A 12,104-nucleotide genomic window follows, 5' to 3' on the forward strand; every position below is an offset into this window, starting at 1 on the left:
CCTCTTTTTAATGCCTGCAAAAAACAGGCGTTAAAAATGGCGATAAAAATGGTACAAAGGAATCTCTGAGTTTCCTTTGTGCCATCTTTATGGCCCCCTTAACGCTGGAAGGCCCCCCTTGCATACATTATGCCTGGCGCAGGTATAATGTGATGCAAGGGTTTACATAGTGGCGCAATGCTAGCATTGTGCCAATTTGTAAATAGGGCATGGGGAAAATGCCACATTAGTGCCTCCTTAGTGTAAATAAAAGGATTCTATGGTAGCACTAAGGTGGCACTAGGGGCTCTTAAATATGCCCCTTAGTGTTAGGGATCTAGGGGGTGATTCTGACCCCGGCGGTCTTAGACCGCCGGGGCCAGGGTCGGCGGTGCCCCGCAGGGCATTCTGACCGCGGCGGTAAAGCCGCGGTCAGATCGGCAACACTGGCGGTCTCCCGCCAGTGTACCGCTGCCCTGTTGAATCCTCCAAGGCGGCGCAGCTAGCTGCGCCGCCGAGGGGATTCCGACCCCCCTACCGCCATCCAGTTCCCGGCGGTCCGCCCGCCGGGAACCGGATGGCGGTAGGGGGGGTCGCGGGGCCCCTGGGGGCCCCTGCAGTGCCCATGCCACTGGCATGGGCACTGCAGGGGCCCCCGTAAGAGGGCCCCTACAAGTATTTCACTGTCTGCTTGGCAGACAGTGAAATACGCGACGGGTGCAAATGCACCCGTCGCACCTTCCCACTCCGCCGGCTCGATTACGAGCCGGCATCCTCGTGGGAAGGTCGTTTTCCCCTGGGCTGGCGGGCGGCCTTTTGGCGGCCGCCCGCCAGCCCAGGGGAAAACTTGAAATACCCGCCGCGGTCTTTTGACCGCGGCGCGGTATTTTGGGGGCGGAATTCTAGCGGGCGGCCTCCGCCGCCCGCCAGAATCAGAATCACCCCCCTAGTCTCCTAAGTTTGGGTAAGCTATGGGTCTAGCATAGCCCTTTCTCCAAAGTTCTTTGGGAGCCTAGTAGGTAGAGTTGTTAGGGTCACCTCCACACTCTGACTGTAAAACATGTCTTCAGTAGAGCACACTTCTCAGGCCCTGGACTCCCAATATGGGGTCTGACTTTTCAAGAGTTGAGGGAGATGTGTACTGATAGAAAACTGAAGACAGGGACAAATCCCAATAAGAGTCTTCTTCTGGTCCTGCTCCTCCAGGATGACCAGGACCATTCCGGTAGTCAGAAGGAGGAGGACGAAGAAGTAGAATCTGACCCCCAGCTCTTGAGAGAATAGACTTAGATAAGGAGGATGGTTATGAGGTATCCAAGGAGGATCAGAGAGAGCCTAGGAACTCTCATGTTCCTGTTAGGAGCACCACTGGTAGTGGGAAGGGGGGTCATACAAGTAGGCCCTCCTTTGTCCCTAGAGGGCTGGTTGAGAGGGTTTCCAAAAATAGGAACAGATCTTCCTCTGCCCATTATCATGTCTCCTCAGTCTCTGAGCGGACCCACTGCTCAACATCAGGCAAGGATTCCCTAGATATGGAACTTAAGCAACTGAGACTGGAGGAGGCCAGGCTGAGCCTGCAGCAGCAACAGCTAGCCCTAGACAGGGAGGCCTTGGCAGTGGAGAGAGAAAGGCAGGGTATGGAGTTAGCACCCCATGGTGGCAGCAGTTTTAGTTTCACGGACACTAGGGTCAGGGAGGACACTTTTGATTCATTTCAGGACCATGAACAAGGTAGTCACCCTTGCAAAGTGGGGGATGACATCTACAAGTGGTTCACTGTTTTAGAAAGGGCTTGTAAGGCACAGAGGGCCCCCCAAAAGCCGAGGGCAGCAATTTAATTGCTGTCTTTTTCTGACAAGGGTAGGGACAGGCCTCTTACAGTCAGAGAAGAGGATGCAGACATATGAGATATGGCCCTCTTTATGACATTGGTGGTAAGTGCTGCGTACCGCCATGCTGACTGCCGCCAGCATACCGCGACCACGGCGGTATACCGTTACTGTGACCCACACATAGAAATCCGCCACTATACAGACTCACACATAAGTCCACCAGCACAAAGGTCAGTGATAAACTGGCGGTACCAGAACCCACACTGTTACGCCAACAGAAATCATGACCCACGAATCACCGCAATGGTCATTCAACAGCGGTAAACCATTGGCGGTACAGACCGCCACGCTTGATATACACACACACATACAAAACACTACCACATTGGACAATTCAAACTACACACACTGACACACATACACACACCCACACACAAACAATACTATAAAACACACACCCACACTACCCACAACCCTTTACGACCCAAAGATTTTGGCAAGTGAGAGAGAGACAAGCAAGGAGCACCCACTGAATCTGAGCCACAAAACACCATCACCCATATACCATCCATGCACCTCACAGCACACACCCCAACACATCACCCCACACACCCTCACACACACCACTCACACTACACCCATGGCACCACAAAGACACCCCAGATTCTTGGAGGAGGCGCTAAGGGTCATGGTGGAGGAAATCATCCGGGTAGAGCCACAGCTATTTGGATCACAGGTGCAGCAGACGTCCATTGCTAGGAAGATGGAGCTATGGTGGAGAGTCGTGGACAGAGTCAACGCCGTGGGACAGCACCCCAGAACAAGGGATGACATCAGGAAGAGGTAGAACGACCTACGGGGGAATGTACGTTTCGTGGTTGCAAGACACCAGATAGCTGTACAGAGGACTGGCGGTGGACCCCCCCCTCCTCCCCCACAACTAACATCATGGGAGGAACAAGTCTTGGTGATCATGCACCCTGAGGGCCTGGCAGGAGTAACAGGAGGACTGGACTCTGGCAAGTCAAATCTTTATTCCTAACACCCCCCCACCTGCATACCATCACAAACACCTACCCCTACCCTCACCCCCATCACTCCACCACCTCACATATACCCCATCATCACAACCCACCCATCCCAATACCAAGCCTGCATGCAACACCAATGCATGGACCCCTCTCACAGACCTGCATGGACACCCATCACCACAGCATGCACACTAGTGACAATCACTTAGCTAACCAAATCACAACTCACACAAGCCAAAGCTGCCTTGGTAATTACAACCATAGAGGGAAACATACCCATGCAAAAGATGGCACATGAAGAAACAATAACACTGAATTTACATCCCCACAGGACCCCCACACAACGTCACCGGAGAGGAGGTCCCCCCCAGATGAGTCGGACAGTGATGACAGCAGCTCTGCATGCCTGGATCAGGATGACCAACCTGGCCCATCAGGGACCTCTGGACGGTCGGTGACCCAGCCACATACCCAAACCACCACAGAGCCTACCCCCTCAGGAAACACCAGCACAGCACCCACCCAGCAGGCCCATCCCTCTGTCCCCAGGACACCTCAATCAGCAGTGTGTGCACCTCTACAGGGATCCGAGGCAACCCCACAAACACAGGACGATCAGGAACCTGGGGTCAGTGGCAGTGGGCACACGGTTCAGGGGACAGAGGCACAGGACAAATGGGAAGCTGGGAGGACTGCTGTGCGACAGGGGGAGGACAGGCCCAGGAAACCCACTCTCCACGAGGCACTCAGCAACATCCTGGGAGCATACCACCATTCCCAGGAGAATATGGGCCAGATACTGGCCAAGCTGCAGGAGACCCTGGGGATCAGGAAGGACCTGAGGGACATCCACACCACCCTGGTCACCATTGCAGTGGTGCTGGCAGACATGGCCAACACCATGAGGGAGGCAGTGGCACACCAACGGGCCCCTGATACTAGCCACACCAAAGATCAGCCCTCCACCTCCGCTGACGCTAGTGGACAGGAGGCCCAGCCACAGGAACAACAGGCCACCAACACCCCACCCCCTGCAGAAGGAGAATCACCACGCAAAAAGTACCTGGAATCCAGGCAGAAGCCAGAGAACATTGCCAAGTCCCCTGCCAGGAAATAGGACTCCCCTGATTGTCACCCTTGTGTCCCACCCTGTCCACCTTTTACTGACATTGCTCCACTTCCTTTGGCCCCTTGGACAATGCATCTGTTACACCAATAGACTGGACTCTATTCTGGACAGTTCTCCACCATCAACCCAGCCCATTGCACATCCCCTTTTACTTTTCAGCACTGAAATAAACACCCTTGGAACTATTACATGTATGGAGCCTGTCAATTGTTTGAAATATGTATTTGTTTAACAAGCTGTAAACATTGCAATTCAAATGTATTGTAATATTTACACAGATCTGACCTGTAGTGGGCAGCAGTAAACATACCAGGAGCCAGAGTGGGGCACAGATATCTGAAAATAGAGATACCAAAGGGTACAGTAAGTGGCCATAGAAATAGGGAAATCAGGCTGCCATGTTCAATGTCCAACACAAAACTGCAATGGAAGGTGAAGTTACAGTGTCTTACCTGTGTGTCACTGGAAGTACTGTTGAATTATTGTAGTTCTGTTGTCCACATCCTCTTCCTCTGCCTCCTCTTTGTCACTGTCCACAGGCTCCACTTCTGCCACACGACCATCCCCAGGCTCATCCTCCTGCACAAAAGGCACCTGGCGTCTCAAGGCCAGGTTGTGCAACATGCAACATTCAACGATGATCTGGCATACCTTCATGGGTGAGTAGTACAGGGATCCACCTGTCAGATGGAGGCACTGGAATCTGGCCTTCAGGAGTCCAAAGGTGCGCTCAATGATCCTCCTTGTTCGCCCATGTGCCTGATTGTAACGCGCCACTGCCCTTGTCCTGGTATTCCTCACAGGGGTCAGCAGCCATGAGAGGTTGGGATAACCAGAGCCACCTGTAAATATCGAGGAACACCTGTTAGCCACACACTCACCCTTAGGGCCAACCCCACACCCATATACCTACATCAACTGGGTGGGGACCATGGGCTCACCTATTAGCCACACCCGGTGCCTCTGGAGTTGAGAGATCACATATGGAATGCTGCTATTCCTCAAGATACAGACATCATGCACAGACCCAGGATACTTTACATTGACATGGGAGATGTACTGGTCCGCCAAACACACCATCTGCACATTCAGAGAGTGAAAGCTTTTTCTATTTCTGAACACCTGTTGATTTCTCCAGGGGGGACAAAAGCAATATGTGTACCATCAATGGCACAAATGATGATGTGGATATGTCCCAGTGCATAGAAGTCAGCATTCACTGTTGCCAAATCCTCCACCTAGGGAAAAACTATGTAGCGGCGCATGTGTTTCATCAGGGCACACAACACTCTGGTCAGCACATTTGAGAACATATGCTGTGACATCCCTGATGCCATGGCCACATTCACTTGGAAAGAACCACTTGCCAGGAAATGGAGCACTGACAGGACCTGCACTAGAGGGGGAATACCTGTGGGGTCGTGGATAGCTGAAATCAGGTCTTGCTCCAATTGGGCACACAGTTCTTGGATTGTGGCTCGATCAAGTCTATAGGTTAGGATTATGTGTCTGTCCTCCATTGTCGCCAGGTCCACCAAGGTCTGTACACGGGGATGTCTCCATCTCCTATTCATCCTCAGTGGTTGAACTCTAGGGTGAAAAACGGTGAGCAGAAGGTCATATTCAAACATATTCTCAGATTAATATGCAATTTTTGTTTTACAGAAACAGTATGTGAACTTGTAAATCAGTTGATATGCCAATGTCTGCTGTGATGCAGTTAGGTGACATGGCCTGTGCCCCCCTGAAATGGTAGCTGCCTGACCTGTGAGGAGGGACAAGTGGAAATAAGGTAATTCCACTGACGTTGTGCGCCGTTGCGGTCGGCGCTTGACAACCGCCGTACAAAACCGCATTGGTTATCATTGGGGCCTATGGGTTCCAGGAGCCAATGGCGATGTACGCTGGCGGTGACAGTACGCACCGCCGTGGACGTGACCGCCATTTTCTATCTGTTCACTCACTTGCTACCTGACCTTCAACAGGAGAGGACCTACACTGCAAGTGCTGCTGTGACCTGTGTCTGGAAGCAACAATGGCTCGAATGTCTGGGAAAAGGGCCCCTGCCTTCACTTCGGAGAAGTTGGAGAGAATGGTGGATGGGGTCCTACCCCAGTCCCCTTTACTCTATGGTCCTCCAGACAAACAGGTGAGTACACTGTGGGCATGATGCGTGGAGCATGAATGTATGGATTGTTGTGTGTATGCCTCGTGTAGGGGGTTCTGAGGGGTCTTGGGCAGAGTGCTGCATGTATGGTGGTCAAATGTATGTGTGTAAGGGGATAAGGAGGATTTGGTGGGCCATGAGTATAACAGCCCAGACGGTATGACTAATACATTTTCTGCTGTATTTTTTCTGCAGGTCAGCGCCTATCAGACAAAAGAGAGTATTTGGCGTGCCATTGCCAAGGAGGTGCGGACCCTGGGGGTCTTTGACAGACGGATCACCCACTGCCGCAAACGGTGGGAGGACCTGCGCCACTGGGCAAGGAAGACGGCGGAGGCCCAGCTGGGGCTGGCCTCCCAATGAGGAAGGGGTGCCTGTTGTATCCTGACCCCCTGATGTTCCTCATCCTGGCGGTGGCCTATCTGGGGTTGGATGGGCGCTTGAAGGCATCACAGCAACCACAAGGGGGTGAGTACAGATTCAGAATCATGACTTTGTGCGCGTTAAGGTATTATCTGGGCGGGGGATGTGGGCTGTGGGTGCCCCTAGGCCAGGGCGAATATGGCAGGGTAGTTTAAATGATGGACAAGCTCAGATGCACTCCAACCCCAATAATGTTAGTGTGCATCTACTACTGGGCAGGGTCCTGTGGGTTTCAGGTGTGCAGCTAATGGTGTTAGGCATTGTACCCCATGGCCTGGTGACAAGCATTGGGATGGGAGGCAAGGGGAGCTCCACAACGGAGACAGGAGGGGACAGTACTGACAGCGACACCTCTTTCGATGGAAGCTCCCTGGCAGTAGCGGACACCTCTGTGCCCACCCCAACTACAGGTACAGCCGCCACTCCCGTACCAGCACCACCCTCCCAGCAGCCCCTCAGCAAGTTTCCCGTGCCCGTTCACCCAGGAGGGTGGGCATCGCATTCACCCCAGGCACCTCAGGCCCTGCCCCAGTCAGCCATGCTGCCCTCAGTGAGGAGGCTATTGACCTCCTGAGATCCCTCTCTGTTGGGCAGTCAACCATGCTAAATGCCATCCAGGGTCTAGCAGGGCATTTGCAACAAACAAATGAATACCTGGAGGGCATTCACTCTAGTGTGGCGGCCCAACAGAGAGCATTCCAGGCTCTGGCCAACTCCCTGATGGCAGCCATTGTCCCTGTCTCCAGCCTCCCCCCTCCAACTTCCTCTACCCAGTCCCAATCCCCTTAACCCCAGCCTATCCCAAGCACACCTTCAGACCAGCATTCACCCAAATCACCACACAAAAGTGGCTCAGGCAATCACCGCACCTCATCTCACAGGCACTTACACAAGCACCATCCCCATGCAGACACACCAATTTCCACTGCTTCCACTGTGTCCCCCTCCTCCTTCTCATCCACCTCCCTCCCAGTAGCGTCTCCACTTACACCTGCATGCACTACATCCTCATCCACTATCTCCATCACCAGCACGCCTATCACTAAATGCCCCTCACTGGCAGTCACCACCCCCACATCCATGCACACGTCCCCTGTGTCCTCTCCCACTGTGTCTGTGCCCCCTTCCAAAGTACACAAACGCAAGCACTCATACACCCAACAGCCATCCACCTCACAACTTCCAGCCCATGCACCCAAACACAGCAGACACCTCCTACAACCACTCCCTCTGCCTCCACTCCCAAACCTTCACCCTCTTCCACCCCAGTGTCCCTAAGAAGCTTTTCCTCACCAACAGTGACCTATTCCCTACCCCTCCCTCCCCATCCTTCACTTCGGGCCAGGGTGGCCAGAACCCAGCTCAGCACCTCAGCCACCCAATCCACCACCACTGTGGTTTGTAAAGCTACTGCAGGTGTGAGAGGCTCCAAGGAGGCACCCGACAGCACAGCCAGTGTGCCAGCACCACCTGCCAAGACCAAGAAGGGGCAGCCATCTGCCAAGGCCAAGAAGGGGCCGCCACCTAGCAAGGGAAAGGAGGCACCACCAGCCAGCAAGGGGAAGGAGGCATCACCAGTCAGCAAGGAGAAGGAGGCACCCCCAGCCAGCAAGGCCAGGAAAGGAACACCAGCTGGCAGAAGCAAGGAGGCACCCCCATCTGCCAAGGGCAGGAAGGGGCACACAACACCAGCCATGGCACTGCAGCCGTTTGAGGCTGCAGGGGAAGGGCTGGAGCCTCCCCCCACCACTGCCAGCACCGCCACCTGCACCGCCGCCAGAAGCACCACTGCCAGCAGCAGCAGCCCCAGTGGGCAGCCATCCGAGGCTGCAGGGGAAGGGCTGGAGCCTCCCCCCAACACTGCCAGAACAACAACCTGCACTGCGGCCTGCATTGCCACCTGCACCGCTGCCAGCAGCACCTCTGCCAGCAGCAGCAGCCCCAGTGGGCAGCCATCCAAGGCTGCAAAGGGAAGGGCTGGAGCCTCCCCCCACCACTACTAGCACCGCCACCTGCAGCGCAACTGCCATCCACTGAGCAGCCGTCACAGCCGGCGAGCAGTGTGTAGTTGTGACTACATGGGCTGCAGTGAGTCCTGGCCCCTGCAACACCTGTAGGTGTGACACCCAGGTGAGAAACTGTGAACTTGCACCATCCAGGATGAAGCACACTGGTCACAAAGCCCCCTCCAGAACCAGTGGAAGAAGCCATCCACTCACCCCCTCCTTGGCAGGATGAAGCATACTGGGCACAAAGCCCCCTCCAGAACCAGTGGAAGAAGGCATCCGCTTGAGAGACTGTGGCTTTGCACTCCCCAGGACCAAGCAGTGGGCAAACCACCTACTTTAGAGACTGTGGCTTTGCACTCACCTGGACCAAGTAGTGGACAAACCACCCACTTGAGAGACTGTGGCCTTGCACTCCCCAGGGCCAAGCAGTGGGCAAGCTACCCACTTGAGAGACTGTGGCCTTGCACTCCCCAGGACCAAGCAGTGGGCAAACCACCCACTTGAGAGACTGTGGCATTGCACTTCCCAGGACCAAGCAGGTGGGCATGGAGCCCCCTCCAGGCCAGTGGCGTTGTACCATCTTCCGGCTGAGGTGCCCCCCCATTCCCCGTCCCCCTGAGGTGCCTGTGTTTTTTCGACCTGATGCCCCTACAGTGTTCTCTCCGTATTGAGGCAGGAGTCAAGTGTGGCCTTGGCCTATGTGTTATGGCCCTGTGGGCCACGTACATTTTGGATTGGGCATTGTCCCTCATTTTCTATATATTGTACATACTGTTTCTTGATTTGAGTACATATTTATCTAAAATTGTACTATTACACTCATTTTAATCCATTCCTCTTGTCTTTGCGTTATTCCTGAGGGTTACGGGGTGTATATGTAATGTTGTTGCATCTGTTTGTGCGCATGGTGTTGGGGGTAGGGGTGTTGCGTGTTGCGTGTGTGTGTCACTCTCTTTTTCCTCTCCCATCCCTTGTGTGCTAGGTTCGGTACTCACTGTGGTCGTCTTCGCCGGCGTTCATGTGCCTGGTGTATGAGGAGGTACACCAGGATTGTGAAAATATACAGCTCGGACTCCAAGGTGTTGTGGTTCTTCCTTGTATGTCAAGAGGTGAGTTGTTTCCCTTTAGAGTACTGTTTCCACCGTGCTTTTGATGGCATTGGTACCGCCCCGGAAAAGCTGGTAGATAGGCCTGTTGTAATGCTGTGGGTGGCACATTGTCTTCTGCCTGGCTGTTGCCAGTTACCGCCGCGGTGTTTGTTGATTCCGCCGTGGCAGTCAGAGTGTTAAAGTGGCTGTCTGTGTTGGCGGTTTCCGCCGTGGTCATGATTCAATTTTTGTTACCGCCGGCCTGTTGGCAGTATTACTGCTGGTTTATCACTGACCACCAGGGTTGTAAGTGAGTCCAGGGGTTCACCAGAGGCTTGACAGAGGCAAAAATAGATAATACTAATGCTCTATTTGTGGTAGTGTGGCCGAGCAGTTAGGCTTATCAGAGGGTAGTGTTAAGCGTTTGTTGTACGCACACAAGCAATAGAAGAAACACACACTCAATGACAACTCCAGACCAATTGGATTTTACATAGAAAAATATGTTTTGTTAATTTATTTCTAGAACCGCAAGATCCAGTTTGCAGGTAAGTACATAAAATAAAGGTACTTTTCATATATAGTCAGAACTTTGAATGGAATCGACAATGTATACAGTTTTCTTTAACATGGCAAAAAGCTGTTTTAAAAGTGGACACTGCAATTTTCAACAGTTCCTGGGGGGGAGGAAAGTACAGTTTTACAGGTTTGTACTTGACTTACAGTTCCTATCTCCTGGGTTTAGGTAGTTCTTCGTTGGGGGTTCAAGTTAACCCCAAGCACCCACCATCAGCAACAAGGAGCCGGTCAGGTGCAGAGGTCAAAGGGGAACCAAGTTAACGTGGGCTCCTATGGAGATAGGGGTACTCGAAATCCGGTCAGCCTGCAGGTAAGTACCTGTGATTCGGAGGGCAGACCAGGTGGGTTCAAGAGAGCAGTGGAGGGGCCCCAAGTAGGCTCCAAACCTGCATCCTCAGCGACACTAGGGCGGCTGGGTGTAGGGTGCAAACAAGGCATCAAGTCTTCAATGCAACTCATGAAGGGACCCGGGGGGTCACCCTGAGGCTGTAGACGAGGTCCAGGGGGGTTTTTCGGGCAAATCACCAGCTGGATAGGGAGGAGGGCTGCTTGCTGGTCGATGCTGCACTGGTGGTCACAATCTCCAAGGCCTTGGCTGGGGTGGTCACTCCTCCCTGTTTTCCCTAATTTTCCCACTGGACTTGCCGCCAAAGGTGGGGCTTTGTCCGGGGGCGGACATCTCCACTAGCTGGAGTGCCCTGGGGCACGGTAACTTGAGGCTTGAGCCTTTGAGGCTCACCACCATGTGTTCCAGTTCTTGCAGGGGAAGGTGTGAAACACCTCCACTTAGGGCAGGTTTTGCTTCTGACCACAGAGTGCACAAGGGCACTCACCCTATGAGTCAGAAACTCATCTGAAAGTGGCAGGCTGGCACTGACCGGTCAGTCTTACACTAGCAGTTGGGCTAACGTACAGGGAGTATCTCCAAGATGCCCTCTGTGTGCATTTTTCAATAAATTCCACATTGGCATCAGTGTGGGTGCTAAGAAGTTTGATACCAAACTTCTTGGTATTCAGTGAAGCCATTATGGTGCTGTGGAGTTCGTAATGACTAACTCCCAGACCATATACTCAATATGGCTACACTGCACTTACAATGTCTTAGAAAGGACTCAGACACTGTAGGAGCATATTGCTCATGCAGCTATGCCCTCACCTGTGGTATAGTGCACCCTGCCTTAGGGCTGTAAGGCGTACTAGAGGGGTAATATACCTCTGCCACAGGCAGTCGTTTGTGGGCATGTCATGTCAACTTTGCCTTTTTGTCCCCACCAGCACACACTAGCTGCAAGGCAGTGTGCATGGGCTGAGTGAGGGGTCCCCCAGGGTGGCATAATACATGCGGCAGCCCTTACAGATCTTCCCTGGCCACAGGGCGCTTGGTAACATGGGTACCTTTTACCAGGGACTTAACTGTGTGCTAGGGCTGTGCCAATTGTGGAAACAAAGGTACAGTTTTGGGGAAAGAACACTGGTGCTGGGGCCTGGTTAGCAGGGTCCCCGTACACTTTCAGTCAAAGTTGGAATCAACACTAGGCTAAAAGTGGGGGGGTAACCATGCCAACAGTGGCACTTTCCAACAACAGCACTTTTAGATGGGTTTGGTCTGACTACTGAACAATATAGAATCAAGTTGAGAGAGACCAAGAAAGAGTCCTCCCAAGATTAGGTTGATCTTGTGGACTGTTCTGTAAAGGCTCTGGAAGGCTGGTTGCATGGGAGCAAAGTTAGTGATTAGCAGGGTTTCTACAACCTGATTCTAAGAGAGCACATTCTGAATAACTGTCTGTCTGATTTGTTGCATTAATACCTGGTGGAGTCTGATCTGACCTCTCCCCAAGATTTGGAAAAGAAGGCAGACAAATGG

Source organism: Pleurodeles waltl, chromosome 3_1, assembly GCF_031143425.1.
Source record: "Pleurodeles waltl isolate 20211129_DDA chromosome 3_1, aPleWal1.hap1.20221129, whole genome shotgun sequence".
NCBI lineage: Eukaryota > Metazoa > Chordata > Amphibia > Caudata > Salamandridae > Pleurodeles > Pleurodeles waltl.